The sequence below is a fragment of the Leptopilina heterotoma genome, unplaced genomic scaffold, assembly GCF_015476425.1.
Source record: "Leptopilina heterotoma isolate Lh14 unplaced genomic scaffold, ASM1547642v1 Lhet_567, whole genome shotgun sequence".
NCBI classification, from domain to species: domain Eukaryota; kingdom Metazoa; phylum Arthropoda; class Insecta; order Hymenoptera; family Figitidae; genus Leptopilina; species Leptopilina heterotoma.
The window spans coordinates 1-18875 of record NW_025111125.1 but is presented as its reverse complement, the minus strand read 5'-3'; the positions used below and the strand labels follow the sequence as shown (position 1 = coordinate 18875).

The 18875-nt window shown below is 29.7% G+C and overlaps 1 long non-coding RNA gene across 3 annotated transcripts; it reads right to left on the bottom strand.

The window, feature by feature from the left end:
* Window positions 1-1174: 1174 nt before the first annotated feature.
* LOC122508747 lies at window positions 1175-9424 on the bottom strand. Of its 3 annotated transcripts, XR_006302263.1 has the most exons (8): window positions 9284-9424; window positions 8853-8929; window positions 8623-8773; window positions 6879-6976; window positions 4240-4356; window positions 2011-2123; window positions 1856-1941; window positions 1175-1775 (listed from the first exon to the last, which is right to left on the bottom strand). It is a non-coding gene; the product is annotated as an uncharacterized LOC122508747 (long non-coding RNA). The 3 variants fall into 3 exon arrangements; XR_006302262.1 differs by lacking the exon at window positions 6879-6976; XR_006302264.1 differs by lacking the exons at window positions 6879-6976; window positions 8853-8929.
* Window positions 9425-18875: the final 9451 nt, after the last annotated feature.

The following is an 18875-nucleotide window of genomic DNA, read 5'->3' as shown; positions in this document are numbered from 1 at the left end:
ACACTTTAACACATTTTTTCCGCTAAAAGTACCTTAGATAAAAATTTTCTTTTAAGGGGACATTCCAGTTCAAAACAGGCAAAAAGAAGGCTTTTTTAGTATATATTATTAAAATAATTATGACATTTATTTAAAAAATTTCTTTTACATGTAATAAATAATTTATTTAAGAATTTGTAAAAATTTTTTTTTATTATTTTTATTTCAAAATGGCGGCGATATACGCCATTTTCGGTGGTAAGATAGATTCCAAACTTTCTAAAACAGATAAAACCAAAAACGAAGTGACATTCTCTTCGTTGGATAATTCTTTAGGTGTGGAACCTCAAAAAAGTGGAATTTTCTTTCCCCCCTTTTTTTTAGAGTACTTTTTCCCAAAAATAATCAAAAAAAAGGTGTTTTTATTCAGAATTTCTATTATAAAAAGAAGAAGAGTTGGAAATTTTCCTGTTTTTTTGAGGTTCCACTTATAGGCATGATGACGCTGAATCAAAAGCCGTTTGATTTTTTAAAATCGCTTCAGAAGAACTCGAGATATCACTCTTACCAGATCAAAAAAAGACATTTTGAGAAAAATGCATTTAAAGATTTGTTCATAAGTTTCGAAATTTGTTTTAAAAAATCGTCGGATTTGCTTGAAAATCTTTACTCGGGGGTTTTTGAGGTCGCTAATTACGAATATGGAATCAGATTTTTAAAATTCAAAATGGCGGATCCAATATAGCGGACATTTTTTTTTCAAAATCATTGGATTTGCTTGAAAATCGTTAAGGGGGGTTTTTGGGGTCGCTGATTACGAATATGACATCATTTTTTCATAATTAAAAATGGCGGATGCAATATAGTGGACGAAAAAAAAATTAAAATTAAAAAATTGCCTTTTTCGCCATATTGGATCCGCCATTTTTAATTTTGAAAATTTGATATCTAATTTGTGATCAGCAACAACAGCAACAACATTTTTGTTTGGCTTTTTTAAAAAATGCAAATGAGAAAACATTTAAATCATTCAATTGCTTATCCGCATACAAAAACATCTTTGACATGGCGAAGAATAAGGATATATAACTTTTGTTTTACTTCGAATTTTGTAATAATATTTTAGGAGAGTATTCTTGACACTATAAGAAATCCGAAAATAAAAACAAAAAAATCGATTTTTTTACATTTTGAACTGGAACGTCTCCTTAAAGAATACATCAATGAATATGTAATAATGCAAAAAATACAAAAAAGTGAAATTTGAAAAAAGATCCGTGTTGAGCCCTTTTCGAAATTCCCTATTCAATTATTTACAGAAAATTAGTTAACCTTTAAAACAGAAGTTGAAGCAATTTTATTTGTAAATATTTAATAACCAGCGTTCTAAGCCGTCTATTAAAAATTGAACTAATGTTCAATTGTTTGGGTGTCTATTAAGGGTTTTCGGACCATTAAGACGCCACAGATTTTAACAGAACATTTATTTTATGACTGTGATGTCATAATAGTTCAAATTCCCTTAATGGATAATAAAAATTTGACAATTTATTAAATTGTTAACGCAATTTATTTTTCTTTTTTCACATACTAGGCTCTGTGATGAGTATCACCGCGATAACTACCGCGATGACTACAATGATATCTGCCGCCGCGATAACTAGGTACTACGATAACTACAACGGTAATTACCACGATAGCTACCGCGATAACTGCCTCTACGACGAATGAATCCCCGTTTGGGACGATTGTTATTTACGCCACGACGACTTCCACCTTGACTGTTATCACTGGATCTGTAATTGTTAGAAAAAAATTATTACAATTAGAAATATTAAAAAAATTAGAAATGCTTATGTGTAAATTTGTGAGATACCTGTTGTTTTGGTGAATATTTTGCCCTTCAGTTTTAAATTCCGTCATTGTGGCGGCAACTGCGGACTCTACGACAGTATAAATATCCTGGAAAAATTAATAATGAAACTTTTTAAAGTATATATACAACAATTATTAATTATGTGAAAACATTACCTTACAATTTTTTCGTCCTTGTCCGAGATGAAACAATTTTCTATGCGAATTACAATATTTGTTACTGCTCCTTTCTTTTCTCCTTTACATTTTTACATTTTGCAATAGAACATCTGTAAAGAAATATTAAAGATGAATTTAGGGATGTGGGATTAACAAAGAATATATAATATATTTTAAACTCCTCTCAAGTACTATTTTTGTAAATTAAATGAAATGCAAAAAAAATAAGAATACAAATTATCAAGATTCGCAGTAGAAAATCGCTGTCAAATTTATAAAGCAAAAATCGCGAATATACATTCTCGAAATATCGGCTGTTTTTCGATAAAATCGAATAACTCGTATAAATCTTGACCGATTTGGATCATTCTTTTTTTGTTGGATAAAAAACAAAAAAGAAAGAATTCTGTTAGATTTATTCAATATTTTTGATACTTTTATACAATTTAAGCTAAGAAAATTGTAAAATAGCGATTTCTTGAGATTTAGACAAATTTGGAGCGTTAACTCCTAAATGGAATTCTAAAATATTCTAGAATATTATTAATAAGGTTAAAATCTCGATATACATTCCAAAAAATCTTAATACACATTGTATTTTTTGAAAAATTTTGATTTTTCTCAAAAAAATTGAATTTTTTGACATTTAGACAAACGCAGAGAGCAAACTTCTAAACGAATATGTAAAATATTCTAGAATATTATTGATTGTGTTAGAATATCAATATTTTTGCAGGAAATTTTAATACACTTCGTATTTTTGGAAAAATTTTGATTTTTCTCAAAGAAATTAAATTTTTTGACATTTAGACAAACGTACAGACTAAACTTCTAAACGGTTATGTGAAATATTCTAGAATGTTATTGATTAGGTTAAAATCTCCATATATATTACTGAAAATTTTAATACAGTTTTAAGATCTTGGCGTGAATTATTTCATTAATTAAAAATTAGAAACATTATTGACGTCAAGACCTTAAATCGGCTTCAAATAGAATATTTTTAAGACGAATAATTGTATTTTATTAGCTGATCATTTTATTCATTAAATTAAATTTTATATTTGTTATAACAGGGTGCCCACCATATCTTCGTTACAAAATTCCCTGACTTTCCCTGACCGAGCAAAATTTTTCCTGACTTTTTAAAACTGTCATATGGCGATTAATTAATAAAATAAGGTTAAAAATTTATTGTACAAGTTTACAATAATTTCAAGAAAGAAAAAATTTTAAATTTAGTAATAACATAGCAAAATCTCAACAAAAAAATTATGTCAACAAAAAATGCTACTCTTGATGACATTTATTATTTTCGCCTTTCGAAAACCCAGTGGGCACCGAGACATGGGTCGTCTTTAAGGCGTCCTTAGGACAACTTTAGGAGGTCTATACCCGTTCAAAGGACGTCCAAACGATATCTTACATCTTAAAGACATCCTTAGGACATAAGATGTCTTTGGATGTCTTTCGAACGGACATAGACGTCTTAAGGTTATCCTAACAGTGTCCACAGGGAATATTTTCAGAAATTATAATTTTAAAACTTTAAATTTTATAATCTATTTAAATTATTGTAAACTCAAGAATTCCAAAATCCAATTATTTTTCAATTTTTAAGTAACATTATTCTCTAAATACTTTATAAATATTAATTTCATGAAACTTATTTAAGATTAAAAGTACTTACAATAAAATTATTTTCTTATTTGTGAAAATTAATTTTATTGTCAGAAATGGAGAAAGTTTTAAATTTAGTATTAATTTTTGAAGTGATTTTAAAGTTTATAAGCAGAATATGGAAAATTTAAGAAGAATTAAATGTTTTTAATATTTTCAATGATTTCAAGACACCAAGAATCAGAACTTTTTCTTTAATTCTAAGAAGAATAGTTTAATACTTTTTCCAATATTTTTGATAAAATTCTCTGGTTTTTCTCGGATTTTCTCAATTAATTATAGTTTTCCTAATTTTTTTACTGAATTCTCGTATTTTTACATGTATATTTTATACAAATCCCCTGACTTTTCCGTGACTTTCTGCAACTTTTTAAATTTCCTGACTTTCCCTGACTAGTGGACACCTTGTTATAATTCAATACAAAAACTTTAGTTATAAATTTTATTTGGTAAACTTTTATTTCACTAATCATTTGGACATTTGCAAATTTTTTACTTGGAAGAAATTTTTTCATCCAAGATGTTTTTATTGGAATATATACTAACCGGAAAGATATAAAATCTGATGCAATTATTTCACATTTGCTTGCAAGTAAATATTTCATTCCTCCAGGCCAAAACTTCATCAATTCCAATGGAACACTTTAATTCGCAACTGATTTTCTGAAAAAAAAACAATACAATAGAAAAATACCTTTTAAAGTTTATTTTGGAAATATAAAGTAATTAATTACTACATAAGTTGGACATTCTAAACAATCAACATTTATGAAAGAAATCTATAATTTTATTGCACATAAATAAATAATACCTAAAATAATTTATCACGAGCGAAAGATAAATATAAATTTACAGGGTGTCCAGCTACCTTATAAACCTTGAAAACACCTTGAATTTTATGACAAAACCTTGAAAAATTAAACTTCTTAAAAATGAGATTTATTTCCTTGATGTTTTAAGTTAAATTCTCGTCAATATTCCAATTATCTTTATAAATATAAAAATTCTTCGCCGAAATTCAATTATATTCAAGAAGTTTAATAAAATTCAATGCAAAATACAATTATTTTCATAAAATAACAACATTCATCATAGGAATTCAATTAGGGGTCGTCCATATACCACGTGGACATTTTTTAGGCACTTTTTGACCCCCCCCTCCCCCCTCGTGGACAATCGTGGATTTTTGACGACCCCCCCCCCCCCCTCCCCCTGATTGTCCACGTGGACAATCGGGTTTTTTTATTTTTAAATAGTGAATAATAAACAGATATTTAATAAGAAATACAATTAAAAAATTTTTTTATTTATTTATAACAAATTTCTTTAAAATTGAATAAAGATTAAATTATCTTAAATGTTATTAACCCTTTCACGCCCATGGGACATATACGTCCCACCTACAAAAACCTCAATATCTTCGACAAAAATTAATATTTTTGAGTCAAATTTAGTGCGTTCTTTTCTGGAAGAATAGGCCTTTAAAAACATGTTACCTAGATCATGTTAAAAAATTCCTATTGTTTAAAAAAATTCATAAATTATTGTTAAAAATCACGAATTTTTTGAACATTTTAAAATCGACTGAAAATTGTTACTCAGGGGTTTTTGGGGTCGCTGATTACGAATATGACATCATTTTTTAAAATTTTAAAATGGCGGATCCAATATGGCGGTCAAAATTCAAATTTGATCAGATTCGCATGAAACTTGTTACTCGGGGGGTTTTTGGGTTCGCTGATGACGAATCTGACGTTAGTTTTTAAAAATTCGAAATTAGTCTATTTTTAAATTTAGATTGTCAGCAACTCAGTTTTTATCTAAATGATCTTAGATTTCTAAAAAGCATTAACTCTTGAAAGTAAGTATCAAGCAAATCTAAATTAATTTTGAAAAATCTCATCAACCATATTTGCAAACGCCATTCTGAATTTTAAAAAACTATTACCGAATTTGTAATCAGTGACCTGGCCATTTTGAATTTCTAAAAACTAATATCAGATTCGTCATCCACGATCTGGGTGTAAAAGGGTTAAATAGATAAATACCATTTTTAGTATTATAGACAGGACTTTGGCTGCAATACATTGCCGCGAAATTTGAAAGTTGAATAAAAAGAAAAAAAGATATAAAATTAAACTTCTGTGTCCACGTGGACATTTGTATTGACCCACCCTCCCCCCTCGTGGACAATCGTGGAATTTTGGCGAACCCCCCCTCCCCCCTAAACTGTCCACGTGGTATATGGACGACCCCTTATTTAAAAAATTAATTAAATTCTTCGCAGAAATTCAATTATTTTTAAGTAATTAAAGAAAAATTGTGGTCATCTTAATTATCTTTATAAATAAATAATAATAATCTTCGACAAAGTTCAATTATTTTAAGAAATTTTAATAAAATTCATTGCAAAATTCAATTATTTTCATAAATAATATTATTCATCACAAGAATTCAAATATTTTCAAAAACTTTAATAAAAATCATGGCAAAATATTCAATTTCATTATTTCAAAAAATTTTCTCACTTCTATGGTTTTCAATATTCTACTATTATAATAAAATATCCTAAAAGAATTTAATTATTAAACAAAAGTTTTTAAAAAATTCCACACAAGCATTCAATCATTTAAATTAAAATTTGCATAAATTTTTTCGCAAAAAACAATTGTTTTAAATTTTAGCATTAAATTCTTCGCAGTAATTCAATTAGTTTCAAAAGTAATATAATTTAATTATTTTCTAAAATTTTTAAAAAATTTATTGCAAAATTTCAATTATTTTCAAAAAAATTTTTAATTTAATAATTTGTATATCAATAATTTTAATAGAAATTCCCAAATGAATTACATTGTTTAAAAACAATTTTAATTGATTTTTTAATATTTCTAATATTTTATGAATAACTATTGTATGTAGAAATTATAAAATTGTTTATATTAATAATCTCTAAATTTGAATTAGTAAAAATGTTTACTAATTTGAATCCGTGACTTAGTAAAATTTACTAATTCAAAAGCAAAATGTCAGTTATTAAATCTAATTAGTAATCATTTTTACTACTTCAAATTTAGAGAGTAAATCAAAATTTACTTGAAATACACTTATTAGTTTATTAGATAACTAATAAACAGATCTTACTCAATTTTCACTAGATTATAAATAACAAATGTTTTAAAATGAACCTTGAAAAAAGTTATTGTAGACCATAAAAACCATGAAAAGTCCTTGCATTTTTTTTAAAGAATCGCTGGACACCCTGATTTAAGAATAAAGTGGAAATCTGAAAATCCAGAAAGCACTAGTAAAAGCTTCTATTAACAATTTTTTATTTTGATCACAATAGTCCGGGAGCTAGCGACCAAAACAACTATCTCATTTCATACCGGCTGAAAATTTGAGTATAGATTACTGAAGACATGTAATTAACAGAAACCCACGTCTGGCAGGCCGGCGCTGGGGCAGGGGGCGGCGGCGGGGGGACGAATAGGTGAAAAGTAATGTAAAATTTTCTCATTTCATACCGATTAAAACCTTTAGAAATCGAAAGTTTACATTCAAACAAGTGTAAAAATGTGCGTCTGGCAGTTCTGGGGTGGGGCGAAGTACGTTTGGCAGCCCTTTGAAAATGCAGCAAATGGGTCAATAGGTGAAAAATAATGTAAAATTTTCTCATTTCATACCGCTTAAAACCTTCATAACTCGAAAGTTTACATCCACACGAGTCTAAAAATGTGCGTCTGGCAGTTCTGGGGTGGGGCAAAGTACGTCTGGCAAAGGGTTAAACACGTAAAAAATCGAATTTTTTTCTCATTTCATACCGATTAAAACCCTTATAAATCGAAAGTTTATATACAAACAACTGTGAAAATACCCATCTGGCAGTTTTGGGGTGGGGCAAAGTACGTCTGGCAAAGGGTTAATCACATAAAGAATCATAAAATCTAATCTCATTTTATACCGATTGAAACCATCATATATCGAAATTTTACATTTAAACAAATGTAAAAATCTACATCTTTAAAAGGCCGCCAGACGTACTTTGCCCCACCCCAAAACTGTCAGATGGGTATTTTCACAGTTGTTTGTATATAAACTTTCAATTTATATAGGTTTTAATCGTTATGAAATGAGAAAAAAATTTCGATTTTTTACGTGTTTAACCCTTTGCCAGACGAACTTTGCCCTACCCCGGAACTGCCAGACGTACATTTTTACACTCGTACAGATGTAAACTTTCGAGTTATGATGGTTTTAATCGGTATGAAATGAGAAATATTTACATTATTTTTCACCTATTGACCCATTTGCTGCATTTTCAAAGGGCTGTCAGACGTACTTCGCCCCACCCCAGAACTGCCAGACGTGTATTTTTACACTTGTTTGAATGTAAACTTTCGATTTCTAAAGGTTTTAATCGGTATGAAATCAGAAAAAATTTTCGATTTTTTTTCGTGTTTAACCCTTTGCCAGACGTACTTTGCCCCACCCCAGAACTGCCAGACGCACATTTTTACACTCGTGTGGGTGTAAACTTTCGAGTTGAGAAGATTTTAATCGGTATGAAATGAGAAAATTTTACATTATTTTTCACCTATTCGCCCCCTGCCCCAGCGCCGGCCTGCCAGATGTGGGTTTCTGTTATTTACATGTCTTCAGTAATCTATACTCAAATTTTCAGCCGGTATGAAATGAGAAGTTGTTTTGGTCGCTAGCTCCCAGACTACAAGGATAATTTACACCTGTAATCGCGAACTCTAGACTTTTTCAAATTTGTAATAACGATCGGAAATAAAAATAAATTTACTTGAAATTCTAAAAGCACGTCACTTTAAATTTGTTTACGATTCGATACACTTTTTTAAAACTGAATAAGAATTTTTCGTTAATAAATAATTTAGGTCTAAAGTAAAAATAATGTTACATTACCTTGTTAAAGGAAGCACCTTTATTTTGATGAATGGAATGTTTTGGCAATTCCAAATTTCCTGCTATCTTTTCCACAATTCTATCTTGATGAATTTTTTCTACATTTAATGTCATCTTTCTTAATTAATCCAATCTCAACATTTAAAGAAACCTATAAAAGTAATAAACGTTTCATTAAAAATAAAAATCTTTTATTTAAAGCATTAATAATCTAGAGAAAAATTTGTTACCTCAAATTCTAAATTGTAGATTAGGTTCTGATTGAAAATTTTTTATTTACCAAAGCTGATCAGTCTGTATGATTATGCTAAATTTTTAGAATAAATTAATGACACTCATTTAGAGTTGATTATTTTAATAAATTTCGAATTTGAATTTTTACATTTTTAATACAAAGTATTGATTTTTTTCAGAAAATAGTTATAAATTTTAAGAAACTTAAATTTCTTCCAATTTGTCTACATTGAAAAATAAGAAAAATTGCTTTCATTAAAGTTACTTTTAATGTGTACAATGATGTATTAATAACTTTCTTATGTGATTAAAAATTGATTATGCGGACATAGAATAATAAAAAAAAGAAACCAAGATGGTTTTTTCCAATTTTTATAAGCGTAGAATCTATAGTGACAATTTAAATTATAATTATGAACAGTAGTACCTAGTGATTTTTTTCGAGTTATTCTTCTCTAGATCCATAGTTTTCTGCGACAACAGGGGCACCTCTAGTAGGATATACTATGGTCTTAGTTGACTAGAAGCTATGTTTTGCGCTATAATCAACTCTGAATGTAAAACATCCTTACCCCCCAAAAAAAAAAAAAAAAAATTGTTATTAACATCTCATAAGCTACTTCAAAAATATTAAATAATAAAAAATAAAACAATTTAATAACTTATTATTGAAAGTAAAGTTTACAAAATTTAATTGTTAAAATGAGCCGAATACTTTTTTATTAGTGAAATTTTAAACATTTTATAACCAAATGGACCTTATAATTTAATGTAGAATTAATCATTCCACTGATGAAGAAATTTTATATATTTAAATTAAGATAGAAAGTATTATTCATTCATTTGATCAATAAATAATTTGTAATTAGTATTACCAATCAGTTTCAAATCCAATCAATTAAGATAATATTTCATTGATTCATCCAACCACCGAAGGTAAGATGTGAAGGTAAGATGTTCATGAGTTCGTAGTACGCCTAATCCAACCACTGAAGGTAAGATTTGTTGTAAGTCCAATCGATTAAGATAAGACTTGATTGTTTTATCCAACCACCGAGTGTAAGATCTGATGGTTATCGAGTTCATGAGTTTGTAGTATAGCTAATCCAACCACTGAATGTAAGATTTGCTTTAGTCCAATCAATTAAGATAAGATTTCATTGATTTATCCAACCACCGAAGGTAAGATCTGATGTTTATCTAGTTCATGAGTTTGTAGTGCGGCTAATCCAACCACTAAAGGTAAGAAGTATTTTCATTCAATACAATGGGGTCCAACAAAGCAAAATCATTCATTAAAGTTTAAAAGTAATGTAAGTCCAATCTATTAAGATAAGATTTCATTGATTTATCCAACCACCGAAGGTAAGATCTGATGTTTATCCAGTTTAAGAGTTTGAAGGACGGCTAATCCAACCACTGAAGGTAAGAAATATTTTTATTCAATACAATAGGGTCCAACGAAGCAAAATCATTCATTAAAGTTTAAAAGTAATGTAAGTCCAATCAATTAAGATAAGATTTCATTGATTCATCCAACCACCGAAGGTAAGATCTGATGTTTATCCAGTTCATGACTTCTGTAGTGTAGGTTATTCAACCACTTAAGATAAGATAAGTTTCATGTAAATTTAATGTTAAACGGCATGTACCAATTCTGTTATGAGATTGTCCAGGATGTAAAGGCATAACGGTGCGTTGTTAATATTAATAATGTTTAATTACCTAACTTTGCTTTCCTTAAAAAAATATCTGAAGTACCTGTTATGGTATGTGCTAAGTTTCTCCATGTAACATAGCTGGTCAATAAGTTGTTAATTATTGCTCTAGGGTAATAATCAATACTTTATTAACCTGCGGGCGGTCAATAAACTTTAATAATTAATAAACAATGTTGTATTTTGTCTAAATAAAAAAATTTTAGTTTTAAAACGTACAAATTTAAATTTTTTTTTGATTCCTGAAAAAGCTGAAAATGAAGAAGGTTAATTTCTATTTGCATTGCTTATGTTAAAAAAGTATTTTTTAAGTAATTATCAACTTGGATATATTAAATGTTTATATTATAAAAAAATTGTATTATTATAATATACTACCTATCCAAAAATGTAGTTGGGAGTTTTGTATATGCAGTCCGCTGAAAAGTAATAAAAGTAACCCACGTGTATAAGATGAGATGAGTTGATAATTCAATCCATTGACACAGTGCTCCAACCACTGAAGGTAAGACATGTATTACATCCAGTCCAGTAAGGTAAAATAAAGTAAATCCATCCATAAATAAAAACTTTTCTTTTTCGAAAATTATACTAAAATGATGTGAAAAAATAGCAGATTGATCATCCAATTTATCAAAGGTTTATAAAATTCCATAGTCTTCCATAGGAAAATGTGTAACATGTTGTGTGGTGATTATTTTAAATAGTGCATTCTCATACCTAAAGCATATTCTGAATGATAAACTTCCCATGGTTTTTTTCCAAGCAAAATTGTAACCATGTTTGCAGCAGCATAAACTCCACAACTGTTAAAGTCTGGCTGAATAGTCACAAAAGGAATCCTAATTTTATTCGACATTGTTGAATTTGGATAACGCTTTTCCATATACGATCTCTCTTCGGGCGGCATGTCCCCAATTTTTGCCAGACACAAGCTGTCTAATATATTTAAGTAGGATCCATCAAAATAAAGGCAACGCCAGTGGGCTGATTCGTTACCTCCTATTAATTGAATGTCTATTCCTCCGCAAAGTTCGCCTTCGAAAGGTCGTATGTATTGTTGTTGAAGTAAATGTTGGCAATCTAGGAACTCATGATTTTTAAATGTTCGCCTCATAACGTTTAAAAATTTATTTATACATACTGTGTCCAAATATGCAGTACTTAAAATTATGCCCCGGCATTCTAAAAGTGGTATTCTATCAAAAAAGTCGCTGTTAAACTGCTCTTTTTTAATAGGAGCTTTAAAAACTCCAGTAATTTGTACATCGTCGTCTTCTAAATTTTCAAATTTCTCTACAGATGCATTGTTGCTACTGTTTCCTAATTTCGTTTTACTACATTTTTCATTACTTTGTAAAAGATTTTTTACCTCTGTTGTAGACTTTCTTTTCGTTCCTTTTTTTGCAGTTTTACTATCGCTGATAATTTCTTCGTCATTCATATTATTACTAACATTACTTTCATTGGGCATGATTTCTAGAACTTTGAATTGATCTTTCTTCTTATCTGCATTTAAAGCCTTCAAGTTTTGCTTTTTTTCTATTGCTTTCTTAATATAATCTGGTTCTCGTACATTCATACTTCTTTTTGTACGACTATCTACAATTTCAGGAAGTAGCCACTCATTATAAAATCTTTTTAATTTTGATTCCATGACATCTCTCCAAAAATGATCATCACGCATTACAATTACTTTTTTTATTCCTATCGTTGACCACATTGCAAATACGCAGTATTCTCGTCGACTTACATGAAGTTGTCCTTGTACTTGATAGTAATACTTGTGTTTCCTATTCATGTGATTAGAATTTTTTTTATCAAATGCATTTCGAAGATTATTGTTATTTTCAATTGCATTTTCAATATCTAAATTTTGTGCTTTAAATGGGCATTTTATTTCAACAATACCACCGGGAATAACACTGTACAAAAATTCGGTTGTTACTTCTTGAACAATACTTTCAGATACATTCAAGTCTGAAAATGTTATGTCTAGAAGGCCATCTGGTGTAGCTGCGAAAATCTCCTCCTCTGGATCAATTATTAAACCACTTTTTTGTATTTTCACAGGTAAATCTTTCTCCAAGTCTTTCAAAGCATTTTTCTCATTTTCTAATCCATATTGTAAAGCTATTACATTGCTTCCTTCGCTACATTCCTGTGAGTGAACAATTCTTTTCACTAAACTTTTGCAGGAGGTTGTTTCTCTTTTACTACATATATCGTACATTCTTGATGCAGTAATCATCATTGATCTCAAGTCCTTCCAATCATCTGACATGTATTGATCAACCGTATCTTTAAAAATTTTTTCTCGTTGTAATTGATTATCTTTCAGCTTTTTAAAATGTTGGTTACACAGTATTTCATAAATGTCCTCAGTTACATCAGCTTTCTGTGCATTTCGTCCGTAATCTTTATTATTGTGTTCACTTCTGTTGTTAGACTTCGTTTCCTTCTTTTTCTCATACTCTCGATTTCTTATCACTTGTAGTTGACGAGTGTATTCCATAACTGGTATAACTTCCGGAACTTTCTTTTCAAGTTTTTCATACATTGTTGATAGTGCTCCTTTTTTTGTTGACTGCAACACTTGAAGATTACATCGAGCTGCATATCCCTTTGTGTCCAACGAGATTTGTTCTTTTACCACCAGTTGCTTTGCAAATATTATTGTTGAAACATTCGCATTGGTTTGTAGTACCATTTTTTATTAAACTTTTTGCTTCTTTGCACATTTCCATAACTATGTTTTGTATCGGTATCAATTTCTTACTATCTCTTAATAGTGGTAACATATTTTCTTCCCCTTCTTGTAATTTTCCACCGCATGGAAAATTTAGTTGTAAACAATTTTTATGTTCTCCAAAGACATGGTTTACAACATTACTTATGTCTTCCACATAGTAATTTTGTCTTTTCCAACATGGAACTATCTTCAAGTCGTCTTCTTGTAGCAGCATCCAATACTTCAAATCGAATATTTAAAATGTTTTTGTCTAAAAGTTGACGTGCTTGCAGACCACCATCCCCACGTATTTCTGCAGGATCTTTTTTTGCGGCAAACTTTTGTAAAGCCTTACACAATTCTTTGAAATGTGACATGTGCATCCGTACTTTTTAACAATTATATCATGATCCTTGTATGGGTTTGCATCTAGAATACCTTTGTATACACTACTGTCGCCATCTGAAATTAGAATATTGTAGATAAGTCCATACTTTTCAATACTCGTCGTGAAAGCCTCAACTACAGCAGATTTCTCCATTCCGCCGGAACTTTTGCTCCTTTCATAATTTTGTAAACAGATGTGTTCTCTTGGTTCTCTACCTTCTCTTTCTGCTCTATCGCATGTTGCACAAACTTTTGTTCTAATGATAACGTCAATTACTTCCCCAGTTTCTACGCCAATGACAACTGCACAACATCCTAAAGCATCATAACCACCACCCTTATAGGACCTTTTGCTCCACGAACCATCAGTCTTAACAGCAATATAAGGAATGCCAGTTTCTGTCACATGACCCTTTTTCGAGCAATTTCAAGTTCCTTTTTCGCTGATTCTTCCATACATTTTTTAGATATCTTCATACTATCCAAATATATATCTTCTTGATATTTTCGAAATGTTTTTGCACTCATGGTTCGTACTCCTTGTGCGGCTCGCATCTCTTCTGCATTGGAACATCCAATTCCTGCCGTCAAACATCCAAGAACATAAGAATAGTTGGGATTTAAAGAATTTTCATCATTCGGATGTGTTAAGAATTTTATGACTTCCAAACATTCGTTACACTGCAAATAAATATATGTCATTTCACCTTTGTCCGTAAAGTCAAGAAGTTCCCATTGTCCATTAACACATGTACTTTTATGTCGATTTTCTTCACAAGTTAATCTCAATATTTCCTTTGTAACATGGCCCAAATTAACATACCTATGTCCTATTCTCGCAAAACAATTTCTATTTAAATCATCCTCTACTTTGTTTCATTATTATCTGAAAGTGTATTTAAATTTTTCTTTTCCTTCTCTTTTTTATTGTCTGTGACTGTAATGATATTTTCCGCTTCTTTATTATAAAAAACATTCTCCATGGCTGCAATTAAATTATCCTCTTCTTCTTTTTCCAGATTGCTTAAGACATCCGTTAACTTACCTTCTTCTTTCAACTTCCTTGCCAGGGACTATAAATGACAGTTTCTCTTTTCTTTCTTTCATATCATCAGAGACTATAACTACATTACCCTCTTTATTATTCTCAACATTAGTCGAAATTTCTTCAGAATGTGCGTCTGCTGGTAAAAATCCAAATACTCTATTGAAAATGTTATCTGACATTAAATGTTCTTCTTCCTCTTCTGCTAACGCATTGTCCAAGAATCGTTGAAATTCCATTTGTCTAATGGTACTGCAACCTGCGTCATCTACAGGTAAATCTGTGTCATCATTAAAAACTACTTTATTTTCCATTGTAAATATTGTGTTTACATTTTCTATCTCCTCTTTAAAAATCAGACCCAGCATCAAATTCAAACAATTCCTCCTCGAATTTAATTACATTGTTTTTCTTTTTCCTTATCCTCTTCATCTTCTCCATTTTTAACAAGCGAAGTACCGAATTGACGATTTTAAAACTATAACTACAGAATCGTTTACTAATTTTTGAACAGAATCATTCATAGGTATTTTATCATCTACACTTTATTAACTTTGTTCCCTCCATTCCTTATCATGCTGATTCAATAATTTCTCCAAACGCCTAAATAGAAAAAGATTTTTAGTATTTCTATTATTAGTAAATGAAGAAAAATTTTGTGCAAGATTTAAATTCTTATTTTCATACCTATACGGAAAGAATGTCATTTTGGGCATATAATGCAGGCGGAATTTATGTATTTAGGGTGGAGTCCCATGACAGCGGTTTTCGTTGCAAAATGCAACGTAATACGATGCTATAGGACTGGATCCTTAAGGGTGCAGTCCCATGCTGAGCAGAAAAACAGAATGCAAAGCAGAATTTCGTGAGTGCAAGAGAAATTCTGAAAAAATTCTGCTTTGCATTGTGTTTTCTGATCAACATGGGATCGTTCCCTAAAGGTTTTTTATTTGGGACAAAATTTCTCAACTGAACCAACCCCACAGCACAAAAAATGTTAGCAATATTGCAAAATTTGCTGAAATGTTATCAATATTTCTAAAATATTGCTGCAATATTATAATATTTCAGGGACGCTGGTAATATTGCTGAAATTTTAGTGCGATGGGAAACCTAAAATATAAAGTTGTTGGCACAGTAGATTTATAAATATACTTTTTCCACCCCCACAGCACCGAAATTTTCCTAAAAATTTATTAAATATTTACTTGCAATAGTCGGAATATTTAATTGCAATGTTTATTGAAAGTTGTGTACAGATTTAAATGGCCCGATTTACTAATGTTTAGCGCGAAGCTTTCCTAAACATTTCAATAAAATCTTCGCATAATTATAATTATGCGTAAGATTAATTTCATGTTCAGGAAATGTGCAGGAAAGCTTCGCGTTAAACATTTATTTAATCGGGACATTTTTTTAAATCTTTACACAATTTTCACTAAACTTTTCAGTTAAATTTGACGAATATTGCAAGTAATATTTAATAAATTTTAATTAATTTATTAAATTTAATTAATACTTGTGTGACTTGCAGCACTCGCCTACGGCTCGAGCTGCAAAACGTCACACTCGTATAATCAACGATTTTAGCGCACTTGTATCATAAATAACTATTTGTTGGAAAATTGGCTGTCAAAAAATTGAGATTTTAGTCCTGGTTTAGTAACCTTTTGGTTTTGTTTACCATTTCACAACTTGGACTTAGCCAAATGTACTCATAGATGAGTACATGACCTCAAGATAAAAATTATTTAGTTTTTCATGATAATAAATGTTTTGTAATATGAAAAGTTTTTAAGAAAATAATTATGAAATCATATAGGTCAGTTTGGATAATGTAAACCGTAGATACATGTAAACTTTTATTTTTCAGACCTCCCACGAGAGAAATTTAGGTTTTGCCGCCAAAGTTTGTCGGTTTGCCCCAAGGTTGGACTAACTTGTGCATGCGAAGTTTCGTTTGCAAAAGTTTGCCCACCTTTGGAAAGTACTAGTGCCCTCAGTTGGCCCAACTTTGAAAGCCAACCTACCGGTAGAGCATTTACGTTAAACGCGAAATCAGTTTCGAATCTGTTCGACTTGAGGTAAAGCGCGCTGCTTACTCTCAAATGGAGAACGGTTCTCCTTTTGAAAAAAAACGGTTGCACTTTTTGGAAGTAAGCAGCTCTATTTGTGTGGAGAAGAAAACGGATACTCCTCAAAATGTAAAACCGTTTGACGTTTGCGGCGCCACTGCTGCGTTTTATATAGAGAAAACAGCGGTCTCATGCCAAATCAAACAACTTTTTTTTTTCTCTCCGTGTATACTACAGCTTTGGAAATTTTAAATTTCGAACCCATGTAAAATTCGAGTTTCTGCACACCTCCAGTATGTACGCTTTTTTGAAATAGTTTATATAGGGTCATTGGGGTAAATGTAAACGGAATATCTATGTTTCACAAAAACATTAGTTTTTTTTGTTAAAATGTAAACAAACGGATTTCTTTTGCATGAACTTGTTGCTAGTGTTCCCTAGAAAAATTTTATGAGGTACAACAAAATATTGATGCACCTGAATCGCCTAAAACTGACTGTTTACATTTACCCCGAGATTTTGAAATTTTCCTAAAATTCGGGGTAAATGTAAACACCACTGTAGTTAAGCGAGGTTTAAGAAACAAGTTATTTCAAGTATACTACTGTTTTAAGGGATGGAAAAACTGAAAAAAATTCTTCGTAGATGTATAGTAAATCAACCAGTTGACTGATAATGTATCATATAAATAAACAATCAACCATTACAAAATTAGTAATGTAAAAACTTGAATAACTTGAACAAATTTTAATAGATTTTCATTCAACTTGGTAAAAAGAAGTTTTTAAGGTTGCTGAATAAGAATCTAAAATCGAATTTTAAATTTCAAAATGGTGGATCCAATATGGCGGATGAACCTAAAAATAATATTTTTAAAAATTGATCAAATTGCTTGAATCTGGCTACTATTAGGGGGTTTTTGAGGTCGCTGAATAGGAATTTAAAGTCAATTTTAAATTTTCAAAATGGCGGATAAACCAAAATATTTTTTAAAAATTGATCAACTTTCAAAAAAAAAAAATTTTTTTTTATCAAATTTTTTTTTTCAAAGAGGACCTATTTTCCTTTTCTGTGTAATATTTACATTGACAAATTAAGAAATTGTGAAATGGAAGCAAATTTATTCAATTATTTTCTTTAAAATGTAGTTCAAGTTCTGTTCACATTTACCCTGAGTTTTCGAATTCTCGGTGTAAATGTAAACACTTAATTATTTATTAAGTAAATTGACGAAAATCAAAAATCAAAGTCGTTTTTGTTATGGCATTAATAAGGAAGAATTACATATTTTTTGTTTGATTTTAAATTCATTTTTATTGCAAATTCGAGACAAAATACTGAAACAGTAAATTTTGATTTTCAATCTTTTTTTGCATTAAAAAATAACTTCACTATGGCATTGCCAATTGTCAAAATAAATATTGGCAATACTCAGAACATCTTGTAGGTGAGCTGAGGTAAAAATATTGACGTCGTACTTATTTTTAAATTTGTAAATTTAGCTGAAACATCTACTGTTACATTACCCTTGTTTACATTTACCCCAAATGACCCTACTTATCGCTGTGAAATAGTGAATTTTTCGCTAATTCAGATTTATAGAGTGTTTAATAATAATAGGTATAAATGTATATATGATGTCCCTAATAATGATAACGTGTTAATTGTATAAATACTTTAATTTTGCTTTCTCATAGAGGAAACATTGTATTAACAAAATTTTGAATTGTTATATTTTGACATGTTTATAAACTTATTTCCATTATATCTAATACTTTAGTACTGTATATATGCATGGACATAAAATGAGAGTATTTTCAGCCTGATTCACAAAGTTTAAACTAATATTTTTGCATTTTTAATTTTTGCTAAAAATGTTTTTAACCCTAACTTTAAAAAAAAAATGTTAGTACATATATAAATGTTTTTAGTTTTGTATAGTTTTTTCATACGCTCTTTTTTGAACCTCATTTAACATTTTTCGTCCTATTATCCGAGATATTAAACTTTTAAAAATATAAATTTTTGGCAAAATAAGGCTTTTTAGAAAATTTTATTGAAAA